The 26,156-nt window shown below is 36.0% G+C and overlaps 9 long non-coding RNA genes across 11 annotated transcripts in view; 2 read left to right on the top strand and 7 right to left on the bottom strand.

The window, feature by feature from the left end:
• Window positions 1–753: 753 nt before the first annotated feature.
• Window positions 754–1,308, bottom strand: LOC125040490. Its single transcript, XR_007116189.1, has 2 exons — window positions 1,145–1,308; window positions 754–1,060 (listed from the first exon to the last, which is right to left on the bottom strand). It is a non-coding gene; the product is annotated as an uncharacterized LOC125040490 (long non-coding RNA).
• A 1,856-nt stretch (window positions 1,309–3,164) lies between these two features.
• On the bottom strand, window positions 3,165–3,932 carry LOC125040290. Its single transcript, XR_007116187.1, has 3 exons — window positions 3,821–3,932; window positions 3,670–3,718; window positions 3,165–3,361 (listed from the first exon to the last, which is right to left on the bottom strand). It is a non-coding gene; the product is annotated as an uncharacterized LOC125040290 (long non-coding RNA).
• A 5,442-nt stretch (window positions 3,933–9,374) lies between these two features.
• LOC125040288 lies at window positions 9,375–10,135 on the bottom strand. The gene is made up of 3 exons (XR_007116185.1): window positions 10,041–10,135; window positions 9,884–9,938; window positions 9,375–9,571 (listed from the first exon to the last, which is right to left on the bottom strand). It is a non-coding gene; the product is annotated as an uncharacterized LOC125040288 (long non-coding RNA).
• Window positions 10,136–13,471: 3,336 nt separating this feature from the next.
• On the bottom strand, window positions 13,472–14,234 carry LOC125040289. The gene is made up of 3 exons (XR_007116186.1): window positions 14,140–14,234; window positions 13,983–14,037; window positions 13,472–13,668 (listed from the first exon to the last, which is right to left on the bottom strand). It is a non-coding gene; the product is annotated as an uncharacterized LOC125040289 (long non-coding RNA).
• A 1,841-nt stretch (window positions 14,235–16,075) lies between these two features.
• LOC125040287 lies at window positions 16,076–16,876 on the bottom strand. Its single transcript, XR_007116184.1, has 3 exons — window positions 16,750–16,876; window positions 16,593–16,647; window positions 16,076–16,290 (listed from the first exon to the last, which is right to left on the bottom strand). It is a non-coding gene; the product is annotated as an uncharacterized LOC125040287 (long non-coding RNA).
• Window positions 16,877–18,750: 1,874 nt separating this feature from the next.
• LOC125040936 lies at window positions 18,751–20,243 on the bottom strand. 3 transcript variants are annotated; one of them, XR_007116236.1, is made up of 4 exons: window positions 20,229–20,243; window positions 19,431–19,567; window positions 19,280–19,328; window positions 18,751–18,965 (listed from the first exon to the last, which is right to left on the bottom strand). It is a non-coding gene; the product is annotated as an uncharacterized LOC125040936 (long non-coding RNA). The 3 variants fall into 3 exon arrangements; XR_007116235.1 differs by having other exon boundaries at window positions 20,217–20,231; XR_007116237.1 differs by lacking the exon at window positions 20,229–20,243 and adding an exon at window positions 19,860–19,874.
• A 263-nt stretch (window positions 20,244–20,506) lies between these two features.
• LOC125040935 lies at window positions 20,507–22,831 on the top strand. The gene is made up of 3 exons (XR_007116234.1): window positions 20,507–20,667; window positions 20,751–22,569; window positions 22,653–22,831. It is a non-coding gene; the product is annotated as an uncharacterized LOC125040935 (long non-coding RNA).
• Window positions 22,832–24,498: 1,667 nt separating this feature from the next.
• On the top strand, window positions 24,499–24,945 carry LOC125040937. The gene is made up of 2 exons (XR_007116238.1): window positions 24,499–24,649; window positions 24,737–24,945. It is a non-coding gene; the product is annotated as an uncharacterized LOC125040937 (long non-coding RNA).
• Window positions 24,946–25,502: 557 nt separating this feature from the next.
• Window positions 25,503–26,156, bottom strand: part of LOC125040938 — a 910-nt gene continuing 256 nt past the window's right edge. The window contains exons 2-3 of the long non-coding RNA XR_007116239.1: window positions 26,138–26,156; window positions 25,503–25,666 (exon numbers count right to left, since the gene is read on the bottom strand). The exon at window positions 26,138–26,156 is cut by the window's right edge and continues 37 nt beyond it. This is a non-coding gene — a long non-coding RNA (uncharacterized LOC125040938). The remainder of the gene's footprint in view (window positions 25,667–26,137) is intronic.

Here is a 26,156-nt window from a genome sequence, read left to right as displayed (position 1 = left end):
CAGAGAACGGACAAGAGCCTACGCAGCTTGACCTTGGTGCTGTCTCAAGAGTTACCATCGACGAGGTGCTTTAGGGACAGTTCCAGTGTGTAGATACTACAGTCAACTATTAGGAACCAGCACCAAGGCGACAGTATCTATGTATATATTTATATATGCATACATTATATATATGTGTTGTATATACGTGCGTTTTATATATGTGTGTCTTATTTTGAGTAAGCAAATTAAAAATGCAAACTGTTACCTTTTGTAAATGAATTAAGTTAACGGAAAATCCTATTACACAGTATCAGGTTTTGTCTGATGGATCTGTTTTGTTTGTTACTTCTCTATATTTTTCTGCATATTTTACTTAAAGAACTGTGTACTGTACTGACTGATGCACATATATATTTAATCAAAATTTATTTGATTCTTAAAATGTGTTAATGTTGAATGAAATGTAATAAGGCATGAGTTACGTATTTTTTTTTTTTTTTTTTTTTATGAATATTTTGTTTCATGCTCCGGTCCTGTAGAGTGCTGCTTTGGCTTCGTGAACTGCCAAGCTTACGTGCATATGTGAGCACTGGGTATAATAGTTCGTATATAATACCTACATTTACTGTATACTAATATATATGTTCGTATGTATGCATTAATGTATTCCGGGGTCCCACTTGTATTGGGGCTTGGAAATATTAACTTGGTGACCTAGAGTGAAGTAAGTGCAGTGTCATTAATACTAGAATCAAATGAATCAAATCTCTGTTAAGAGGAAATTGTTTTATTTACCTCTTTGCTGCTCTGCTTGGTAAAAGATGGAAAACATACATCTATTTCTCATCAGGATGTGAAACTCTATCCATGTGTACTGCAGTGACAATCAGGTCCTCAGTGAAGAGTAACATCATACCAATGCTCGTACACCGGCATAAAAATCTTGCCTTTAGCACATGCACACGCACACGCACACGCACGCACACACACACACACACGTACATGTGCGAGTTTATCCTTTTTACTAACCTATCGAGGATCCATCAGAATGACTTGGTGACTGACGATAAGCAACATCCTGGAGAAAAGTACAGAGCATTATTACTTAATGCACTATGTCGAAACAGACTAACATGTAAACATACACGTCATGTTTGTTTACCTTTTACAGGTGACTTACGCGAGGAGATGAAGAATCAATATTTTATACAGCATTATTTCTTGGCTGCGAATCTATGCTCTTTCCTCGGGTTTCGTTCGAGGTATTTATACTAAGAGGGTCTAGGGGTCTTGTGCGAGTTGCCAAGTTGTCGAATACTGCATGGGTATATTTCCTTACAGTTTATTATATATCTTGAAAATTGGTTGATTGGTTACCCAAAATCTGCCGCGTCAACAGCTAAGGTTTATTTATCGTATCATTATTATATATGGTCATAAGTAGTACTTATTACTATTATTTTAGATTCCTAAATGTAAGTTAGTCATGAGCACTTCAGGAAAACCTTTTTAATTATTATTATTATTATTATTTTTTTTTTATTATTATTATTTTTTTTTTAATGAAAATTGTTTCCTCTTTGCTCCACGAAGCAAATGAGCAAAGTTTTGATTTCCCTACTTACCAAAATTAAACATTCGTGTGTTCATTTAAACATCTTTTCACTGAACGGATTCGGTTGAAAGGTTGAACACGTACATATATATATACACATATATTTGTGCATATATATATATTTATATCTATTAATCTATCATTTTATTGGCACACACACAAACAAACACACACATATACATTCATATATATGTATGTATCTATATATACATACATATATATATGCATATATATGTATATATATATATATATATAAATGGGCGTGCGTCTGTAAAGAGAGAGAGAGGTGTGTGGTTGGAAGCCTTTTCATCTCTTAGATGCCACAAGGCAGTAAATTAATTTATATAGGGTAGGTTCCTATACCCTCTGACCATACACGGATTGAACTAAAAGGCAGCAGTCGGGCACAACTATCAAATCTTGGCAAGGGTGATTTGGAATACAAGCAGCTACCAATATGATAGATTTGCCTCTTCCTGTTGCTGGTGTACACACACACACACACACACACACACTTAAAGAGAGAGAGGTATCATGCACAAATACTCACACATATACATATACATATTTATATATATATACATAAATATGTATATAATTTTACAGTACACACCTTACTAGAACAATCTCTCACACTGCCGTAGGTGACCTTGGTATTCGATTTACACCGAGACTGAGGCTTAACTTAACTCATTTCCCGTTAGTGTTCAGGAGCGTCCTCTCCCTGTGCAGGTCCACGCGAAGGTGATTTGGAAGACATGTTAGCCAGACGGCAGATTGCCCTTTTCCCGTTCCTGGCGTAATCCAGAGAACGGACAAGAGCCTACGCAGCTTGACCTTGGAGCTGTCTCAAGAGTTACCATCGACGAGGTGCTTTAGGGACAGTTCCAGTGTGTAGATACTGCAATCAACTACTAGGAACCAGCACCAAGGCGACAGTATCTATGTATATATTTATATATACATACATTATATATATGTGTTGTATATATGTGCGTTTTATATGTATTTGTGTGTTATATTGAGTAAGCAAATTAAAAATGCAAACTGTTACCTTTTGTAATGGAAAATCATATAACACTGTATCAGGTTTTGTCTGATGGATCTGACTTCTTTGTTACTTCTCTATATTTTCCTACACATTATACTTAAAGAACTGTGTACTGTACTGACTGATGCACATATACATTTAATCAAAATTAATTTGATTCTTAAAAATGTGTTAATGTTGAATGAAATATAATAAGGCATGAGTTATGTAGTTTTATTAAAACTTTTTTTTTCCTTTTTTTTTTTTTTTTATGAATATTGTTTTGTTTCATGCTCCGGTCCTGTAGAGTGCTGCTTTGGCTTTGTAAACTGCCAAGCTTACGTGAATATGTGAGCACTGGGTATAATAGTACGTATATAATACCTACATTTACTGTATACTAATATATATGTTCGTATGTATGCATTAATGTATTCCGGGGTCCCACCTGCATTGGGGCATGGAAATATTAACTTGGTGACCTATAGTGAAGTAAGTGCAGTGTCATTAATACTAGAATCAAATGAATCAAATCTCTGTTAAGAGGAAATTGTTTTATTTACCTCTTTGCCACTCTGCTTGGTAAAAGATGGCAAACATATACATCTATTTCTCATCAGGATGAGAAACTCGATCCATGTGTACTGTAGTGACAATCAGGTCCTCAGTGAAGAGTAAAATTAGCCCAATGCTCGTACACTGCCTTGATTTTTCCACAAGAGCTGTCTCGTGTCCTGCAAAGGTACGTATGCAAGGTCGTAGTGACATAGTTGCTCACTTTAACTCTTGTTTAAATGGGCTTACCCTTGGCCCTGCCTACTGCAACAGGTCGGCAAATCTGCCTTGTCTAAATACTTAGCAATATATCATGATATGAGGAATTTTCATATCTATAGAGACATATATGTTTTCAGACGTACATATATACATCCATCCACGACCAACACACACGCACACGCACACACACACACACACACACACACACACACACACACACACACACACACACACGTAAATGTGCAAGTTTATCCTTTTTACTAACCTATCGAGGATCCATCAGAATGACTTGGTGACTGACGATAAGCAACATCCTGGAGAAAAGTACAGAGCATTATTACTTAATGCACTATGTCGAAACAGACTAACATGTAAACATACACGTCACGTTTGTTTACCTTGTACAGGTGACTTACGCGAGGAGATGAAGAATCTTTATTTTATACAGCATCATTTCTTGGCTGCGAATCTTTGTTCTTTCCTCGGTTTCCGTTCGAGGTATTTATACTAAGAGGGTCTAGGGGTCTTGTGCGAGTTGCCAAGTTGTCGAATACTGCATGGGTATATTTCCTTACAGTTTATTATATATCTTGAAAATTAGTTGATTGGTTACCCAAAATCTGCCGCGTCAACAGCTAAGGTTTATTTATCGTATCATTATTATATATGGTCATAAGTAGTACTTATTACTATTATTTTAGATTCTTAAATGTAAGTTAGTCATGAGTACTTCAGGAAAACCTTTTTGATTATTATTATTATTTTTTTTTTTTATTATTATTTTTTTTTAATGAAAATTGTTTTCTCTTTGCTCCACGAAGCAAATGAGCAAAGTTTTGATTTCCCCTACTTACCAAAATTAAACATTCGTGTGTTCATTTAAACATCTTTTCACTGAAAGGATTTGGTTGAAAGGTTGAACACGTACATATATATATATATATATATATATATTTATACACATATATTTGTGCATATATATATATTTATATCTATCAATCTATCATTTTATTGGCACACACACACACAAACAAACACACACATATACATTCATATATATGTATGTATCTATATATACATTCATATATATGCATATATATGTATATATATATATATATATTTAAATGGTCGTGCGTCTGTAAAGAGAGAGAGAGAGGTGTGGTTGGAAGCCTTTTCATCTCTTAGATGCCACAAGGCAGTAAATTAGTTTATATAGGGTAAGTTCCTATACCCTCCGACCATACACGGATTGAACTAAAAGGCAGCAGTCGGGCACAACTATCAAATCTTGGCAAGGGTGATTTGGAATACAAGCAGCTACCAATATGATAGATTTGCCTTTTCCTGTTGCTGGAGTACACACACACACACACACACACACACACACACACACACACACACACACACACACACACACACACATACACACACACTTAAAGAGAGATAGGTATCATACACAAACACTCACACATATACATATATATATATATATATATATATATATATATATATGTATATAATTTTATCAGTACACACCTTACAAGAACAATCTCTCACACTGCCGTAGGTGACCCTTGCACTCGATTTACACCGAGACTGAGGCTTAATTTAACTCATTTCCCGTTAGTGTTTCAGGAGCGTCCTCTCCCTGTGCAGGTCCACGCATGATTTGCAAGACATGTTAGCCAGACGGCAGATTGCCCTTTTCCCGTTCCTGGCGTAATCCAGAGAACGGACAAGAGCCTACGCAGCTTGACCTTGGAGCTGTCTCAAGAGTTACCATCGACGAGGTGCTTTAGGGACAGTTCCAGTGTGTAGATACTACAATCAACTACTAAGAACTAGCACCAAGGCGTATATATGTATATATTTATATATGCATACAATATTTATGTGTTGTACATGTGTGTTTTATATATATGTATGTCTTATTTTGAGTAAGCAAATAAAAAATGCAAACTGTTACCTTTTGTAAATGAATTGAGTTAACGGAAAATCATATTACACAGTATCAGGTTTTGTCTGATGGATCTGACTTCTTTGTTACTTCTCTATATTTTTCTGCACATTTTACTTAAAGAACTGTGTACTGTACTGACTGATGCCCATATACATTTAATCAAAATTTATTTGATTCTTAAAAATGTGTTAATGCTGAATGAAATGTAATAAGGCATGAGTTATGTTTTTTTTTTTTTTTTTTTTTTTTTTTTTTTTTTTTATGAATATTGTTTTGTTTCATGCTCCGGTCCTGTAGAGTGCTGCTTTGGCTTCGTGAACTGCCAAGCTTACGTGCATATGTGAGCACTGGGTATAATAGTTCGTATATAATACCTACATTTACTGTATACTAATATATATGTTCGTATGTATGCATTAATGTATTCCGGGGTCACACCTGTATTGGGGCTTGGAAATATTAACTTGGTGACCTAGAGTGAAGTAAGTATAGTGTCATTAATACTAGAATCAAAAGGGACAGTTCCAGTGTGTAGATACTACAATCAACTACTAGGAACCAGCACCAAGGCGACAGTATTTATGTATATATTTATATATACATACATTATATATGTGTTGTATATATATGTGCGTTTTATATATATGTGTGTTATTTTGAGTAAGCAAATTAAAAATGCAAACTGTTACCTTTTGTAACGGAAAATCATATTACACTGTATCAGGTTTTGTCTGATGGATATGACTTCTTTGTTACTAATAAAAATTAATTTGATTCTTAAAAATCTGTTAATGCTGAATGAAGTATAATAAGGCATGAGTTATGTATTTTTTATTAAAACTTTTTTTTATCTTTTTTTTTATGAATATTGTTTTGTTTCATGCTCCGGTTCTGTAGAGTGCTGCTTTGGCTTCGTGAACTGCCAAGCTTACGTGCATATGTGAGCACTGGGTATAATAGTACATATATAATACCTACATTTACTGTATACTAATACAGATATTTTCGTATATATGCATTAATGTATTCCGGGGTTCATTTAAACATCTTTTCATTGAACGGATTCGGTTGAAAGGTTGAACACGTACATATATATATACACATATTTGTGCATATATATATATTTATATCTATCAATCTATCTATTTATTGGCACACACACACAAACAAACACACAGATACATTCATTTATATGTATGCATCTATATATACATATATATATATATATATATATATATATATGGGCGTGCGTCTGTAAAGAGAGAGAGAGAGGTGTGGTTGAAAGCCTTTTCATCTCTTAGATGCCACAAGGCAGTAAATTAATTTATATAGGGCAGGTTCCTATACCCTCTGACCATACACGGATTGAACTAAAAGGCAGCAGTCGGACACAACTATCAAATCTTGGCAAGGGTGATTTGGAATACAAGCAGTTACCAATATGATAGATTTGCCTTTTTCTGTTGCTGGTGTACACACACACACACACACACACACACACACACACACACACACACACACACACTTAAAGAGAGAGAGGTATCATGCATAAATACTCACACATATACATATACATATTTATATATATACATAAATATGTATATATATTTTTTTTTACAGTACACGCCTTACTAGAACAATCTCTCACACTGCCGTAGGTGACCCTGGCACTCGATTTACACCGAGACTGAGGCTTAACTTAACTCATTTCCCGTTAGTGTTTAGGAGCGTCCTCTCCCTGTGCAGGTCCATGCGAAGGTGATTTGGAAGACATGTTAGCCAGACGGTAGATTGCCCTTTTCCCGTTCCTGGCGTAATCCAGAGAACGGACAAGAGCCTATGCAGCTTGACCTTGGAGCTGTCTCAAGAGTTACCATCGACGAGGTGCTTTAGGGACAGTTCGTGTGTAGATACTACAATCAACTACTAGGAACCAGCACCAAGGCGACAGTATCTATGTATATATTTATTTATGCTCACATTGTATATGCGTGTTGTATATACGTGCGTTTTATATATATGTATGTGTTATTTTGAGTAAGCAAATTAAAACTGCAAACTGTTACCTTTTGTAAATGAGTTAAGTTAACGGAAAATCATATTACACAGTATCAGGTCTTCTTTGTTACTACTCTATATTTTTATACACATAATACTTAAAGAACTATGTACTGTACTGACTGATGCACATATACATTTAATCAAAATTAATTTGATTCTTAAAAATGTGTTAATCCTAAATTAATTGTAATAAGGCATGAGTTATGTATTTTTATTAAAACATTTTTTTTTTTTTTTTTTTTTTTTTTTTTTTATGAATATTGTTTTGTTTCATGCTCCGGTCCTGTAGAGTGCTGCTTTGGCTTCGTGAACTGCCAAGCTTACGTGCATATGTGAGCACTAGGTATAATAGTACGTATATGATACCTACATTTACTGTATACTAATACAAATATTTTCGTATTTATGCATTAATGTATTCCGGGGTTCATTTAAACATCTTTTCATTGAATGGATTCGTTTGAAAGGTTGAACACGTACATAAATATACACATATTTGTGCATATATATATATATTTATATCTATCAATCTATCTATTTATTGGCACACACACAAGCAAACACACATATACATTCATATATATGAATGTATCTATATATACATACATATATATACATATATATATATATATATAAATGGGCGTGCGTCTGTAAAGAGAGAGAGAGAGGTGTGGTTGGAAGCCTTTTCATCTTTATTAATTTATATAGGGTAGGTTCCTATACCCTCTGACCATACACGGATTGAATTAAAAGGCAGCAGTCGGGCACAACTATCAAATCTTGGCAAGGGTGATTTGGAATACAAGCAGTTACCAATATGATAGATTTGCCTTTTCCTGTTGCTGGTGTACACACACACACACACACACACACACACACACACACACACACACTTAAAGAGAGAGAGGTATCATGCACAAATACTCACACATATACATATACATATTTATATATATATACATAAATATGTATATAATTTTACAGTACACGCCTTACTAGAACAATCTCTCACACTGCCGTAGGTGACCTTGGTATTCGATTTACACCGAGACTGAGGCTTAACTTAACTCATTTCCCGTTAGTGTTCAGGAGCGTCCTCTCCCTGTGCAGGTCCACGCGAAGGTGATTTGGAAGACATGTTAGCCAGACGGCAGATTGCCCTTTTCCCGTTCCTGGCGTAATCCAGAGAACGGACAAGAGCCTACGCAGCTTGACCTTGGTGCTGTCTCAAGAGTTACCATCGACGAAGTGCTTTAGGGACAGTTCCAGTGTGTAGATACTACAATCAACTACTAGGAACCAGCACCAAGGCGACAGTATCTATGTATATATTTATATATGCATACATTATATATATGTGTTGTATATATGTTCGTTTTATATGTGTGTGTTATTTTGAGTAAGCAAATTAAAAATGCAAACTGTTACTTTTTGTAACGGAAAATCATATTACACTGTATCAGGTTTTGTCTGATGGATATGACTTCTTTGTTATTTCTCTATATTTTCCTACATATTATACTTAAAGAACTGTGGACTGTACTGACTGACGCACATATACATTTAATCAAAATTAATTTGATTAAAAATGTGTTAATGCTGAATTAAATATAATAAGGCAGGAGTTATGTTTTTTTATTAAAACTTTTTTTTCCTCTTTAAAATAAAAAAAAGAAGAAAATTATGAATATTGTTTTGTTTCATGCTCCGGTCCTGTTGAGTGCTGCTTTGGCTTAGTGAACTGCCAAGCTTACGTGCATATGTGAGCACTGGATATAATAGTTCGTATATAATACCTACATTTACTGAATACTAATATATATGTTCGTATGTATGCATTAATGTATTTCGGGGTCCCACCTGTATTGGGGCTGGGAAATATTAACTTGGTGACCTAGAGTGAAGTAAGTGCAGTGTCATTAATACTAGAATCAAATGAATCAAATCTCTGTTAAGAGGAAATTGTTTTATTTACCTCTTTGCCACTCTGCTTGGTAAAAGATGGAAAACATATACATCTATTTCTCATCAGGATGTGAAACTCGATCCATGTGTACTGCAGTGACAATCAGGTCCTCAGTGAAGAGTAAAATTAGCCCAATGCTCGTACACTGCCTTGATTTTTCCACAAGAGCTGTCTCGTGTCCTGCAAAGGTACGTATGCAAGGTCGTAGTAACATAGTTGCTCACTTTAACTCTTGTTTAAATGGGCTTACCCTTGGCCCTGCCTACTGCAACAGGTCGGCAAATCTGCCTTGTCTAAATACTTAGCAATATATCATGATACGAGGAATTTTCATATCTATAGAGACATATATGTTTTCAGACGTACATATATACATCCATCCACGACCAACACACACGCACACGCACGCACACACACACACACACACACACACACACACACACACACACACACACACACACGTACATGTGCAAGTTTATCCTTTTTACTAACCTATCGAGGATCCAATAAGGACTGGGTGACTGGGTGACTGGCGATAAACAACATCCTGGAGAAAAGTACAGAGCATTATTACTTAATGCACTATGTCGAAACAGACTAACATGTAAACATACACGTCATGTTTGTTTACCTTGTACAGGTGACTTACGCGAGGAGATGAAGAATCTTTATTTTATACATCATCATTTCTTGGCTGCGAATCTTTGTTCTTTCCTCGGTTTCCGTTCGAGGTATTTATACTAAGAGGGCCTAGGGGTCTTGTGCGAGTTGCCAAGTTGTCGAATACTGCATGGGTATATTTCCTTACAGTTTATTATTTATCTTGAAAATTGGTTGATGGGTTATCCAAAATCTGCCGCGTCAACAGCTAAGGTTTATATATCGTATCATTATTTTATATGGTCATAAGTAGTACTTATTACTATTATTTTAGATTTCAAAATGTAAGTTAGTCATGAGCACTTCAGGAAAACCTTTTTAATTATCTGATTTTTTTTTCTTCTTTTTTTAATGAAAATTGTTTTCTCTTTGCTCCACGAAGCAAATGAGTAAAGTTTTGATTTCCACTACTTACCAAAATTAAACATTCGTGTGTTCATTTAAACATCTTTTCACTGAACGGATTCGGTTGAAAGGTTGAACACGTACATATATATACATATATTTCTGCATATATATATATTTATATCTATCAATCTATCATTTTATTGGCACACACACACACACAAACAAACACACACATATACATTCATATATATGTATGTATCTATATATACATACATATATATGCATATATATATATAAATGGGCGTAAAGAGAGAGAGAGAGAGGTGTGGTTGGAAGCCTTTTCATCTCTTAGATGCCACAAGGCAGTAAATTAATTTATATAGGGTAGGTTCCTATACCCTCTGACCATACACGGATTGAACTAAAAGGCAGTAGTCGGGCACAACTATCAAATCTTGGCAAGGGTGATTTGGAATACAAGCAGCTACCAATATGATAGATTTGCCTTTTCCTGTTGCTGGAGTACACACACACACACACACACACACACACACACACACACTTAAAGAGAGAGAGGTATCATGCATAAATACTCACACATATACATATACATATTTATATATATACATAAATATGTATATATATTTTTTTTTACAGTACACGCCTTACTAGAACAATCTCTCACACTGCCGTAGGTGACCCTGGCACTCGATTTACACCGAGACTGAGGCTTAACTTAACTCATTTCCCGTTAGTGTTTAGGAGCGTCCTCTCCCTGTGCAGGTCCATGCGAAGGTGATTTGGAAGACATGTTAGCCAGACGGTAGATTGCCCTTTTCCCGTTCCTGGCGTAATCCAGAGAACGGACAAGAGCCTATGCAGCTTGACCTTGGAGCTGTCTCAAGAGTTACCATCGACGAGGTGCTTTAGGGACAGTTCGTGTGTAGATACTACAATCAACTACTAGGAACCAGCACCAAGGCGACAGTATCTATGTATATATTTATTTATGCTCACATTGTATATGCGTGTTGTATATACGTGCGTTTTATATATATGTATGTGTTATTTTGAGTAAGCAAATTAAAACTGCAAACTGTTACCTTTTGTAAATGAGTTAAGTTAACGGAAAATCATATTACACAGTATCAGGTCTTCTTTGTTACTACTCTATATTTTTATACACATAATACTTAAAGAACTATGTACTGTACTGACTGATGCACATATACATTTAATCAAAATTAATTTGATTCTTAAAAATGTGTTAATCCTAAATTAATTGTAATAAGGCATGAGTTATGTATTTTTATTAAAACATTTTTTTTTTTTTTTTTTTTTTTTTTTTTTTATGAATATTGTTTTGTTTCATGCTCCGGTCCTGTAGAGTGCTGCTTTGGCTTCGTGAACTGCCAAGCTTACGTGCATATGTGAGCACTAGGTATAATAGTACGTATATGATACCTACATTTACTGTATACTAATACAAATATTTTCGTATTTATGCATTAATGTATTCCGGGGTTCATTTAAACATCTTTTCATTGAATGGATTCGTTTGAAAGGTTGAACACGTACATAAATATACACATATTTGTGCATATATATATATATTTATATCTATCAATCTATCTATTTATTGGCACACACACAAGCAAACACACATATACATTCATATATATGAATGTATCTATATATACATACATATATATACATATATATATATATATATAAATGGGCGTGCGTCTGTAAAGAGAGAGAGAGAGGTGTGGTTGGAAGCCTTTTCATCTTTATTAATTTATATAGGGTAGGTTCCTATACCCTCTGACCATACACGGATTGAATTAAAAGGCAGCAGTCGGGCACAACTATCAAATCTTGGCAAGGGTGATTTGGAATACAAGCAGTTACCAATATGATAGATTTGCCTTTTCCTGTTGCTGGTGTACACACACACACACACACACACACACACACACACACACACACACACACACACACACACACACACACTTAAAGAGAGAGAGGTATCATGCACAAATACTCACACATATACATATACATATTTATATATATATACATAAATATGTATATAATTTTACAGTACACGCCTTACTAGAACAATCTCTCACACTGCCGTAGGTGACCTTGGTATTCGATTTACACCGAGACTGAGGCTTAACTTAACTCATTTCCCGTTAGTGTTCAGGAGCGTCCTCTCCCTGTGCAGGTCCACGCGAAGGTGATTTGGAAGACATGTTAGCCAGACGGCAGATTGCCCTTTTCCCGTTCCTGGCGTAATCCAGAGAACGGACAAGAGCCTACGCAGCTTGACCTTGGTGCTGTCTCAAGAGTTACCATCGACGAAGTGCTTTAGGGACAGTTCCAGTGTGTAGATACTACAATCAACTACTAGGAACCAGCACCAAGGCGACAGTATCTATGTATATATTTATATATGCATACATTATATATATGTGTTGTATATATGTTCGTTTTATATGTGTGTGTTATTTTGAGTAAGCAAATTAAAAATGCAAACTGTTACTTTTTGTAACGGAAAATCATATTACACTGTATCAGGTTTTGTCTGATGGATATGACTTCTTTGTTATTTCTCTATATTTTCCTACATATTATACTTAAAGAACTGTGGACTGTACTGACTGACGCACATATACATTTAATCAAAATTAATTTGATTATTAAAAATGTGTTAATGCTGAATTAAATATAATAAGGCAGGAGTTATGTTTTTTTATTAAAACTTTTTTTTCCTCTTTAAAATAAAAAAAAGAAGAAAATTATGAATATTGTTTTGTTTCATGCTCCGGTCCTGTTGAGTGCTGCTTTGGCTTAGTGAACTGCCAAGCTTACGTGCATATGTGAGCACTGGATATAATAGTTCGTATATAATACCTACATTTACTGAATACTAATATATATGTTCGTATGTATGCATTAATGTATTTCGGGGTCCCACCTGTATTGGGGCTGGGAAATATTAACTTGGTGACCTAGAGTGAAGTAAGTGCAGTGTCATTAATACTAGAATCAAATGAATCAAATCTCTGTTAAGAGGAAATTGTTTTATTTACCTCTTTGCCACTCTGCTTGGTAAAAGATGGAAAACATATACATCTATTTCTCATCAGGATGTGAAACTCGATCCATGTGTACTGCAGTGACAATCAGGTCCTCAGTGAAGAGTAAAATTAGCCCAATGCTCGTACACTGCCTTGATTTTTCCACAAGAGCTGTCTCGTGTCCTGCAAAGGTACGTATGCAAGGTCGTAGTAACATAGTTGCTCACTTTAACTCTTGTTTAAATGGGCTTACCCTTGGCCCTGCCTACTGCAACAGGTCGGCAAATCTGCCTTGTCTAAATACTTAGCAATATATCATGATACGAGGAATTTTCATATCTATAGAGACATATATGTTTTCAGACGTACATATATACATCCATCCACGACCAACACACACGCACACGCACGCACACACACACACACACACACACACACACACACACACACACACACACACACACACGTACATGTGCAAGTTTATCCTTTTTACTAACCTATCGAGGATCCAATAAGGACTGGGTGACTGGGTGACTGGCGATAAACAACATCCTGGAGAAAAGTACAGAGCATTATTACTTAATGCACTATGTCGAAACAGACTAACATGTAAACATACACGTCATGTTTGTTTACCTTGTACAGGTGACTTACGCGAGGAGATGAAGAATCTTTATTTTATACATCATCATTTCTTGGCTGCGAATCTTTGTTCTTTCCTCGGTTTCCGTTCGAGGTATTTATACTAAGAGGGCCTAGGGGTCTTGTGCGAGTTGCCAAGTTGTCGAATACTGCATGGGTATATTTCCTTACAGTTTATTATTTATCTTGAAAATTGGTTGATGGGTTATCCAAAATCTGCCGCGTCAACAGCTAAGGTTTATATATCGTATCATTATTTTATATGGTCATAAGTAGTACTTATTACTATTATTTTAGATTTCAAAATGTAAGTTAGTCATGAGCACTTCAGGAAAACCTTTTTAATTATCTGATTTTTTTTTCTTCTTTTTTTAATGAAAATTGTTTTCTCTTTGCTCCACGAAGCAAATGAGTAAAGTTTTGATTTCCACTACTTACCAAAATTAAACATTCGTGTGTTCATTTAAACATCTTTTCACTGAACGGATTCGGTTGAAAGGTTGAACACGTACATATATATACATATATTTCTGCATATATATATATTTATATCTATCAATCTATCATTTTATTGGCACACACACACACACAAACAAACACACACATATACATTCATATATATGTATGTATCTATATATACATACATATATATGCATATATATATATAAATGGGCGTAAAGAGAGAGAGAGAGAGGTGTGGTTGGAAGCCTTTTCATCTCTTAGATGCCACAAGGCAGTAAATTAATTTATATAGGGTAGGTTCCTATACCCTCTGACCATACACGGATTGAACTAAAAGGCAGTAGTCGGGCACAACTATCAAATCTTGGCAAGGGTGATTTGGAATACAAGCAGCTACCAATATGATAGATTTGCCTTTTCCTGTTGCTGGAGTACACACACACACACACACACACACACACACACACACTTAAAGAGAGAGGTATCATGCACAAATACTCACACATACATATACATATATATACATAAATATGTATATAATTTTTACAGTACACGCCTTACTAGAACAATCTCTCACACTGCCGTAGGTGACCTTGGCACTCGATTTACACCGAGACTGAGGCTTAACTCAATTCCCGTTAGTGTTCAGGAGCGTCCTCTCCCTGTGCAGGTCCACGCGTGAGTGATTTGGAAGACATGTTAGCCAGACGGCAGATTGCCCTTTTCCCGTTCCTGGCATAATCCAGAGAACGGACAAGAGCCTACGCAGCTTGACCTTGGAGCTGTCTCAAGAGTTACCATCGACGAGGTGCTTTAGGGACAGTTCCAGTGTGTAGATACTACAATCAACTACTAGGAACCAGCACCAAGGCGACAGTATCTATGTATATATTTATATATGCATACATTATATATATGTGTTGTATATACGTGCGTTTTATATATGTGTGTCTTATTTTGAGTAAGCAAATTAAAAATGCAAACTGTTACCTTTTGTAAATGAATTAAGTTAACGGAAAATCCTATTACACAGTATCAGGTTTGGCTGATGGATCTGACTTCTTTGTTACTTCTCTATATTTTTCTGCATATTTTACTTAAATAACTGTGTACTGCACTGACTGATGCACATATACATTTAATCAAAAATTATTTGATTCTTAAAAATGTGTTAATGCTGAATGAAATGTAATAAGGCATAAGTTATGTATTTGTTTTTTCTTATGAATATTTTGTTTCATGCTCCGGTCCTGTAGAGTGCTGCTTTGGCTTCGTGAACTGCCAAGCTTACGTGCATATGTGAGCACTGGGTATAATAGTTCGTATATAATACCTACATTTACTGTATACTAATATATATGTTCGTATGTATGCATTAATGTATTCCGGGGTCCCACCTGTATTGGGGCTTGGAAATAATAACTTGGTGACCTAGAGTGAAGTAAGTGCAGTGTCATTAATACTAGAATCAAATGAATCAAATCTCTGTTAAGAGGAAATTGTTTTATTTACCTCTTTGCCACTCTGCTTGGTAAAAGATGGAAAACATATACATCTATTTCTCATCAGGATGTGAAACTCTATCCATGTGTACTGCAGTGACAATCAGGTCTTCAGTGAAGAGTAACATCATACCAATGCTCGTACACCGGCGTAGAAATCTTGCCTTGTGTTTTCCACAATAGTTGTCTGTCTCGTGTCCTGCAAAGGGTCGTATTCAAGATCGTAGTGACATAGTTGCTCACTCTAACTCATGCATTAATGGGCTTACTCTTGTCCCTGCTTACTGCAACAGGTCGGCAAATCTGCCTTGTCTAAATATATCATGATATGAGGAATTTTCATATCTATAGAGACATATATATGTTTTCAGACGTACATATATACATCCATCCACGACCAACACACACGCACACGCACGCACACACACACACACACACACACACACACACACACACACACACACACACACGTACATGTGCAAGTTTATCCTTTTTACTAACCTATCGAGGATCCAATAAGGACTGGGTGACTGGGTGACTGGCGATAAACAACATCCTGGAGAAAAGTACAGAGCATTATTACTTAATGCACTATTTCGAAACAGACTAACATGTAAACATACACGTCATGTTTGTTTACCTTGTACAGGTGACTTACGCGAGGAGATGAAGAATCATTATTTTATACAGCATCATTTCTTGGCTGCGAATCTATGCTCTTTCCTCGGGTTTCGTTCGAGGTATTTATACTACGAGGGTCTAGGGGTCTTGTGCGAGTTGCCACCTTGTCGAATACTGCATGGGTATATTTCCTTACAGTTTATTATATATCTTGAAAATTGGTTGATTGGTTACCCAAAATCTGCCGCGTCAACAGCTAAGGTTTATTTATCGTATCATTATTATATATGGTCATAAGTAGTACTTATTACTATTATTTTAGATTCCTAAATGTAAGTTAGTCATGAGCACTTCAGGAAAACCTTTTTAATTATTATTATTATTATTATTATTATTATTATTATTATTATTTTATTATTATTTTTTTAAATGAAAATTGTTTTCTCTTTGCTCCACGAAGCAAATGAGCAAAGTTTTGATTTCCCCTACTTACCAAAATTAAACATTCGTGTGTTCATTTAAACATCTTTTCACTGAACGGATTCGGTTGAAAGGTTGAACACGTACATATATATATATACACATATATTTGTGCATATATATATATTTATATCTATCAATCTATCATTTTATTGGCACACACACACAAACAAACACACACATATACATTCATATATATGTATGTATCTATATATACATACATATATATGCATATATATATGTATATATATATATATTTATATATATAAATGGGCGTGCGTTTGTAAAGAGAGAGAGAGAGGTGTGGTTGGAAGCCTTTTCATCTCTTAGATGCCACAAGGCAGTAAATTAATTTATATAGGGTAGGTTCCTATATCCTCCGACCATACACGGATTGAACTAAAAGGCAGCAGTCGGGCACAACTATCAAATCTTGGCAAGGGTGATTTGGAATACAATCAGCTACCAATATGATAGATTTGCCTTTTCCTGTTGCTGGTGTACACACACACACACACACACACACACTTAAAGAGAGAGAGGTATCATACACAAACACTCACACATATACATATACATATTTATATGTATATATATAAATATGTATATAATTTTATCAGTACACACCTTACAAGAACTATCTCTCACCCTGGCACTCGATTTACACCGAGACTTTGGCTTAATTTAACTCATTTCCCGTTAGTGTTCAGGAGCGTCCTCTCCCTGTGCAGGTCCACGCGTGATTTGCAAGACATGTTAGCCAGACGGCAGATTGCCCTTTTCCCGTTCCTGGCGTAATCCAGAGAACGGACAAGAGCCTACGCAGCTTGACCTTGGAGCTGTCTCAAGAGTTACCATCGACGAGGTGCTTTAGGGACAGTTCCAGTGTGTAGATACTACAATCAACTATTAGGAACCAGCACCAAGGCGACAGTATATATGTATATATTTATATTTGCATACATTATATATATGTGTTGTATATGTGCGTTTTATATAAATGTATGTCTTATTTTGAGTAAGCAAATTGAAAATGCAAACTGTTACCTTTTGTAAATGAATTGAGTTAACGGAAAATCATATTACACAGTATCAGGTTTTGTCTGATGGATCTGACTTCTATGTTACTTCTCTATATTTTTCTGCACATTTTACTTAAAGAACTGTGTACTGTACTGACTGATGCCCATATACATTTAATCAAAATTTATTTGATTCTTAAAAATGTGTTAATGCTGAATGAAATGTAATAAGGCATGAGTTATGTATTTATTTTATTTATTTTTTTTCTTATGAATATTGTTTTGTTTCATGCTCCGGTCCTGTAGAGTGCTGCTTTGGCTTCGTGAACTGCCAAGCTTACGTGCATATGTGAGCACTGGATATAATAGTTCGTATATAATACCTACATTTACTGTATACTAATATATATGTTCGCGTGTATGCATTAATGTATTCCGGGGTCCCACCTGTATTGGGGCTTGGAAATATTAACTTGGTGACCTAGAGTGAAGTAAGTGCAGTGTCATTAATACTAGAATCAAATGAATCAAATCTCTGTTAAGAGGAAATTGTTTTATTTACCTCTTTGCCACTCTGCTTGGTAAAAGATGGCAAACATATACATCTATTTCTCATCAGGATGTGAAACTCTATCCATGTGTACTGCAGTGACAATCAGGTCCTCAGTGAAGAGTAACATTAGCCCAATGGTCGTACACCGGCGTAGAAATCCTGCCTTGTTTTTTCCACAATAGTTGTCTGTCTCGTGTCCTGCAAAGGGTCGTATTCAAGGTCGTAGTGACATAGTTGCTTACTCTAACTCATGCTTAAATGGGCTTACTCTTGGCCCTACTTACTGCAACAGGTCGGCAAATCTGCCTTGTCTAAATATTTCATGACATGAGGAATTTCCATATCTATAGAGACATATATGTTTTCAGACGTACATATATACATCCATCCACTCCCAAGACACACGCACACGCACACGCACACGCACACGCACACACACACACACACACACACACACACACACACACACACACACACACACGTACATGTGCAAGTTTATCCTTTTTACTAACCTATCGAGGATCCATCAGAATGACTTGGTGACTGACGATAAGCAACATCCTGGAGAAAAGTACAGAGCATTATTACTTAATGCACTATTTCGAAACAGACTAACATGTAAACATACACGTCATGTTTGTTTACCTTGTACAGGTGACTTACGCGAGGAGATGTAGAATCATTATTTTATACAGCATCATTTCTTGGCTGCGAATCTATGCTCTTTCCTGGGGTTTCGTTCGAGGTATTTATACTAAGAGGGTCTAGGGGTCTTGTGCGAGTTGCCAAGTTGTCGAATACTGCATGGGTATATTTCCTTACAGTTTATTATATATCTTGAAAATTGGTTGATTGGTTATCCAAAATCATCTGCCGCGTCAACAGCTAAGGTTTATATATCGTATCATTATTATATATGGTCATAAGTAGTACTTATTACTATTATAGATTCCAAAATGTAAGTTAGTCATGAGCACTTCAGGAAAACTTTTTATTATTATCTGAAATGCTTTTTTTTTCTTTTCTTTTTGAAAATTGTTTTCTCTTTGCTCCACGAAGCAAATGAGTAAAGTTTTGATTTCCACTACTTACCAAGATTAAACATACGTGTGTTCATTTAAACATCTTTTCATTGAACGGATTCGGTTGAAAGTTGAAAAGGTGCATATATACACACACATATATTTGTGTATATATATCTATTTATATCTATCAATCTATTTATTGGCACACACACACACACACACAAACAATCACATATACACATTCATTTATATGTATGTATCTATATATACATACATATATATGCATATATATGTATATATATATATATATATATATATATATATATATATTAATGGGCGTGCGTCTGTAGAGAGAGAGAGAGAGAGGTGTGGTTGGCAGAGGCAATATACAAAGAGGCACAAACAAGGGCGCCAGGACCCAAACCTGCTTCCCTACAGTCGTTTCTCGTCCCTCTCGCGTCCCTCAGAGCCAACCATCTCAGTCTTCTATCTGCCACAGTTAAGCTTTTCTCGGTTTAACACGTCTCCGAGAACAATAGCCGTTTATTTGCGCAGATATGACTGTATCAACACATGCGCTAACCCCATTCCGACGGTTTCATATCAGACACGGGCGTATTTATGAATATATGACAAATATTTTAGAAGTGGAGCGTGTGTTTGTTCAGCAACAAACGGAAGGAAAAATAACTGATGGATTGGCGCTATTCCAGTTGAAATCAAGAATGACCATCAAGTACGAAAATTAGTCATTTGGCAACTCAGAGTAAAACGGTACATAAAGACCCGCAGGAGAGTTTGCTAACACTAGTGTGGGTCAGGAAGTCACACTGCACCTACGAGATGAAGAATCCAATTGTTCTTTTCTTCTTCGCGTAAGGCATTTCGGAATTACTGAGATCCACAGGTATTCAGACACACACATCTCAATCACTCTAACGAAGAACATCCTTTTCAGGGTTTTCGCGATGCTGAACTCCGCTTTGCCTCTCGAGTATGCCTACGGCGGTCACAAATATAACGGCTGAGGGCACAGTTTCACCCTTGACAACTCCTGAAGCTTGAAATGACGCTCATGTGCAAATTTTTTGTCCAAAATTGGAGTATGTCTAATGGAAATATACTGGTATAATCATATCCTTTCATTTGTTTTTCTTTTAAACCAAATATTCAAGAATAAGAGATGTTTAAAATCAGCCTGGTTTACAGTATTGCAATATTGCTTTTATCTTAGTGTTATGCATATGAATGTTTGAATACATATATATAAGCATATATATATACTTAGACGCATAATGTCGAAAATATAAGCCTCGGGTTTGTACAGTGGTAACGTGCCGGCCTCTCATCCGAGGGGTCGGCAGTTCGCGCCCCGCCCAGGCACGAGAAGTAGCAATTGTCGCCTGGAAGTTACTACTGTGGCTAGGCACCACTGCGGGTAAGGACTAAGCCGAGTCAGCACCAGCTGATACACGTTAGCGAGTCGACATTAGTCGACACAGGCCGGGCTCCACTTATTGGCATAGCCCGGGCGAAGCTCAGCTTCGCATATCGGACTTATCCTTATGTCGAAACTATGAAAATGACACGGTCTTAAAAATAGAGAATATATAGGAGTAAAATGACCATCAGAGGTCTCAGTGGCTTGCAATTTGCATATCAGATCTTCATATATTTGCAACAATTCTCTTCGTCCTGTCATTATAATCAACTCGCCAATTTCTAGCTCCTCGGTATTGTTCATGTATTGTAATAGCTGCGTTACAGCAGAAACTTGATAATATATGTGTGTATGTATATGTATAGACATACACACATATCTGTCTATATGTGTATATATATGTATATGAATATAAATACAAATATTTATTTTTCTTTTTCATAGACAAATCAGTATGCATACACATTTACTTGTATCGTCGATTGCTATTGTGAATTTTGCATTGCAATGGCAAACTGTGAATCAATGGAAAAAATTAAGGAACCCATAATCACTTTTTTTTTATTGAGACTTGATCATGTTTGGAAAAGAGAATCTCTTCTAGGAAGGTACAGAGGTTCAGGTGGTAAGTCTTGTCATAGGTGTTTACTACAGCGGACAAGGACAGGGTTCCCTGAAGCACGCGCATGGAATACTGCCTAAAGGGTAAACAAGAAAGATATGCCGTTATCATGTGCACGGTACATATAAGACACGTGTCCCCACTCCCATTTCTTCTGCCCCATTATTTTGCGGCAAATCTTTTCATTGAAAGGATCCGGTTGAAATGTTGAACACGTATATATACACACATACACATACATATTTGTGCATATATATCTATATCTATCAATATGTCTAGTTTCTCGTCCCTCTCGTGTCCATCAGAGCCAACCGTCTCAGTCTTAAATCTGCCACAGTTAAACTTTTCTCGGTTTTAAACACGTGTCCGAGAACAATAGCCGTTAATCTGCGCAGATATGACTGTACCAACACATGCGCTAACCCCATTCCGACGGTTTCATATCAGACACTGACGTATTCATGAATATGACAAATATTTAGGAACTGGAGCGTGTGTTTGCTCAGAAACAAGAGGAAGTCAAAATAACTGATGGATTGGCGCCTTTCCAGCCCCCCCCCCCCAAAAAAAAAAAAAAAAAAAATTGTCATTTGGCAACCCAGAGTAAGACATGGTACATAAAATCCCACAGGAGAGTTTGCTAACACTAGTGTGGGTCAGGAAGTCACACTGCACCTCCGAGATGAAGAATCCAATTGTTCTTTTCTTCTTCGCGTAAGGCATTTCGGAATTACTGAGATCCACAGGCATTCACACACACACATCTCAATCACTCTAACGAAGACCATCCTTTTCAGGGTTTTCGCGATGCTGAACTCCGCTTTGCCTCTCGAGTATGCCTACGGCGGTCACAAATATAACGGCTGAGGGCACAGTTTCACCCTTGACAACTCCTGAAGCTTGAAATGACGCTCATGTGCAAAATTTTTGTCCAAAATTTGAGTATGTCTAATGGAAATATACTGGTATAATCATATCCTTTCATTTGTTTTTCTTTTAAACCAAATACTCAAGAATAAAAGATGTTTAAAACTACCCTGGTTTGCAGTATTGCAATATTGCTTTTATCTTAGTGATATACAAACGAATATTTGTACATGTATATAAGCATATATATACTTAGACGCATAATGTCGGAAATATGAAAGTGGCACGGTCTTAAGAAGAGAGAATACATAAGAGTAACATGACTATCAGAGGCTTCCAATTTGCTTATCAGATCTTCAATCATTTGCAACAATTCTCTTCGTCCTGTCATCATCAATCAACTCACCAATGTCTAGCTCCTCGGTATTGTTCATGTATTGTAATAGCTGCTTGTAGAAGCTTGAGAATATATATGTGTATATGTATATATATACATACACATATCTATCTATATCTATATGTGTATGTATATGTATATGAATATAAAAACAACTGAAAGACTGAAAAGGAAGCTTGCTCATGCTTGGAGGGTGACAGTCAGGAAATACATTAATTCTAAAGCATTCATAACATTTTCTAGAAGACGTCATGATTAGTTAAGGTAACGGTACTCCTGCAGTAGTGTTTTTTTCTGTCTTATTTTAGGTTAACCTTTTTTTTTTATAGGATTTTTTTTTTTTTTTTTTTTTTTTTAGGATAATCTTACAACCCTCCCTCTTAGTATAAATACCTCGAACGAAAACAGAGGAAAGAGTATAGAGTCGCGGCTAAAACATAATGCTTGGTACACACACACATATATGTATATATATGCATATACATGTATGTATATATGCATATATACATATAGTGAGAAAGAGAAAAAGAGAGAGTTGCCAAGTTGTCGAACACTGCATGGATGTATTTCCTTACAGTTCATTACTTATCTTGAAAATTGATTGATTGCTTATTCAAAATAATCTGCTGCGTCAACAGCTAAGGTCATTACCGGTGAAAATAACTCATTTATCATATCATTATTACATATGGCCATTAGTAAAAAATAGTAGAAAATAGTTTTATCTTTACTCCACGAACCAAATTAGTAAAGTTGTGATTTCCACCACTTAACAAGGTTAAACATACATGTGTTAATTTAAACATTTTTTTTTTTTTAATTGAACGGATCCGGTTGAAAAGTTGAACACGTATATATACACACACACATATACATACGCATATATATGTATGTATACACATAAATGAATATACATATAAGTTTGTCTCCATATATATGCGTATACATACATATATATGCATATATATATGCATATACATATATATAGATGTGGGCGTGCGTCTGTAGAGATAGAGAGAGAGGTGTGGTTGGCAGAGGCAATAGACACAGAGGCACACACAAGGGCGCCGGGACACAGACCTGCTTCCCTACAATCGTTTCTCGTCCCTCTCGTGTCCCTCAGAGCCAACCAGCTCAGTCTTCTATCTGTCACAGTTAGGTTTCTCTCGGTTTTAAACACTTGTCCGAAAACAATAGCCGTTAATCTGCGCAGATATGACTGTATCAACACATGCGCTATCTCCATTCCGACGGTTTCATATCAGACACGGGCGAATTCATGAATATATGACAAATATTTTGGAACTGGAGCGTGTGTCTGCTTAGAAAAGAGGGGAAGTCAAAATAACTGATGGATTGGCGCCTTTCCAGCTGAAAAAAAAAAATTGTCCTACGAAAATTAGTTATTTGGCAACTCAGAGTAAAACATGGTACATAAAATCCCGCAGGAGAGTTGCTAACACTAGTGTGGGTCAGGAAGTCATACTGTACCTACGAGATGAAGAATCCAATTGTTCTTTTCTTCTTCGCGTAAGGCATTTCGGAATTACTGAGATCCACAGGCATTCACATACACACACACATCTTAATCACTCTAACGAAGACCATCCTTTTCAGGGTTTTCGCGATGCTGAACTCCGCTATGCCTCTCGAGTATAGCTACGGCGGTCACAGTTATAACGCCCCACAGTACAGGGGACAGGGATAAGTCCCACAGTTTCACCCATGACAACTCCTGAAGCTTGAAATGACGCTCATGTGCAAAATTGTTGTCCAAAATTTGAGTATGTCTAATGGAAATATACTGGTATAATCATATCCTTTCATTTGTTTTTCTTTTAAACCAAATATTCAAGAATAAGATATTGAAAATCATCCTGGTTTACAGCATTGCAATATTGCTTTTATATTAGTGTTATGCATATGAATATGTATTTGAATACATGTGTATAAGCATATATAATGTCGAAAATATGAAAATGACACGGTCTTAAGAATAGAGAATATATAAGAGTAAAATGACCATCAGAGCTCTCACTGGCTTGCAATTTGCTTATCAGATCTTCAGTCATTTGCCACAATTCTCTTCGTCCTGTCGTCATCAATCAACTCGCCAATTTCTAGCTCCTCGGTATGGTTCATGTATTGTAATAGCTGCGTTACAGTAGAAGCTTGAGAATATATATGTGTGTGTGTATACATATACACACATATATCCATCTTTATCTATATATGTATTTATATGTATATGAATATAAAAACAAATATTTATTTTTCATATACAAATCAGTATGCATACACATTTATTTGATCGCGGATTGCTATTGTGAATTTTGCATTGCAATGGAAAACTGTGAAGCAATGGAATAAATTAAGAAACCCATCATCACAACCTCTTTTATTGAAACTGAAAAAGAAGCTTGCTCATGCTTGGAAAAGAGAATCCCTTTTAGGTTGGTGCAGAGGTCCAGGTGGTAAGTCTTGTCATAGGTGTTTACTACAGCGGACAAGGACAGGGTTCCCTGAAGCACGCGCATGGAATACTGCCTAAAGGGTAAACAAGAAAGATATGCCGTTATCATGTGCACGGTACATATAAGACAAGTGTCCCCACTTCCATTTATCGTTTTGAACACAAAAATGAAATTATCTTTTTCCCTAGACGAGTCCGACGGCTGTTTGTGGTCCATATACATACATATATATGCATATACATACATATATATATATGTATGTATACATATATATGCATATATATATGCATATACATATATATGTGGGCGTGCGTGTGTATATATGCGCACACCACACACACACTCCTACTTATCTGGGAGGGTGACAGTTCTATAGCATTCATAACATTTTCTATTTTAGAAATGTTATCTTATTTTAGGTTAACCTTCTTTCATTTTTAAATTAAATCTTTAATCGTTAACCATTATTGCAAAAATATATAGGGTAGAAAATACGGCTTTATACCCACACTAGGGCAATAGGCCTAAAACAAGAAGTGCTAACCTCTCCGACTGGAAAGGCC

Source organism: Penaeus chinensis, chromosome 29, assembly GCF_019202785.1.
Source record: "Penaeus chinensis breed Huanghai No. 1 chromosome 29, ASM1920278v2, whole genome shotgun sequence".
NCBI lineage: Eukaryota > Metazoa > Arthropoda > Malacostraca > Decapoda > Penaeidae > Penaeus > Penaeus chinensis.
Note: the sequence above shows the minus strand (reverse complement) of the source record. Positions and strands in the feature narration are given on the sequence as shown.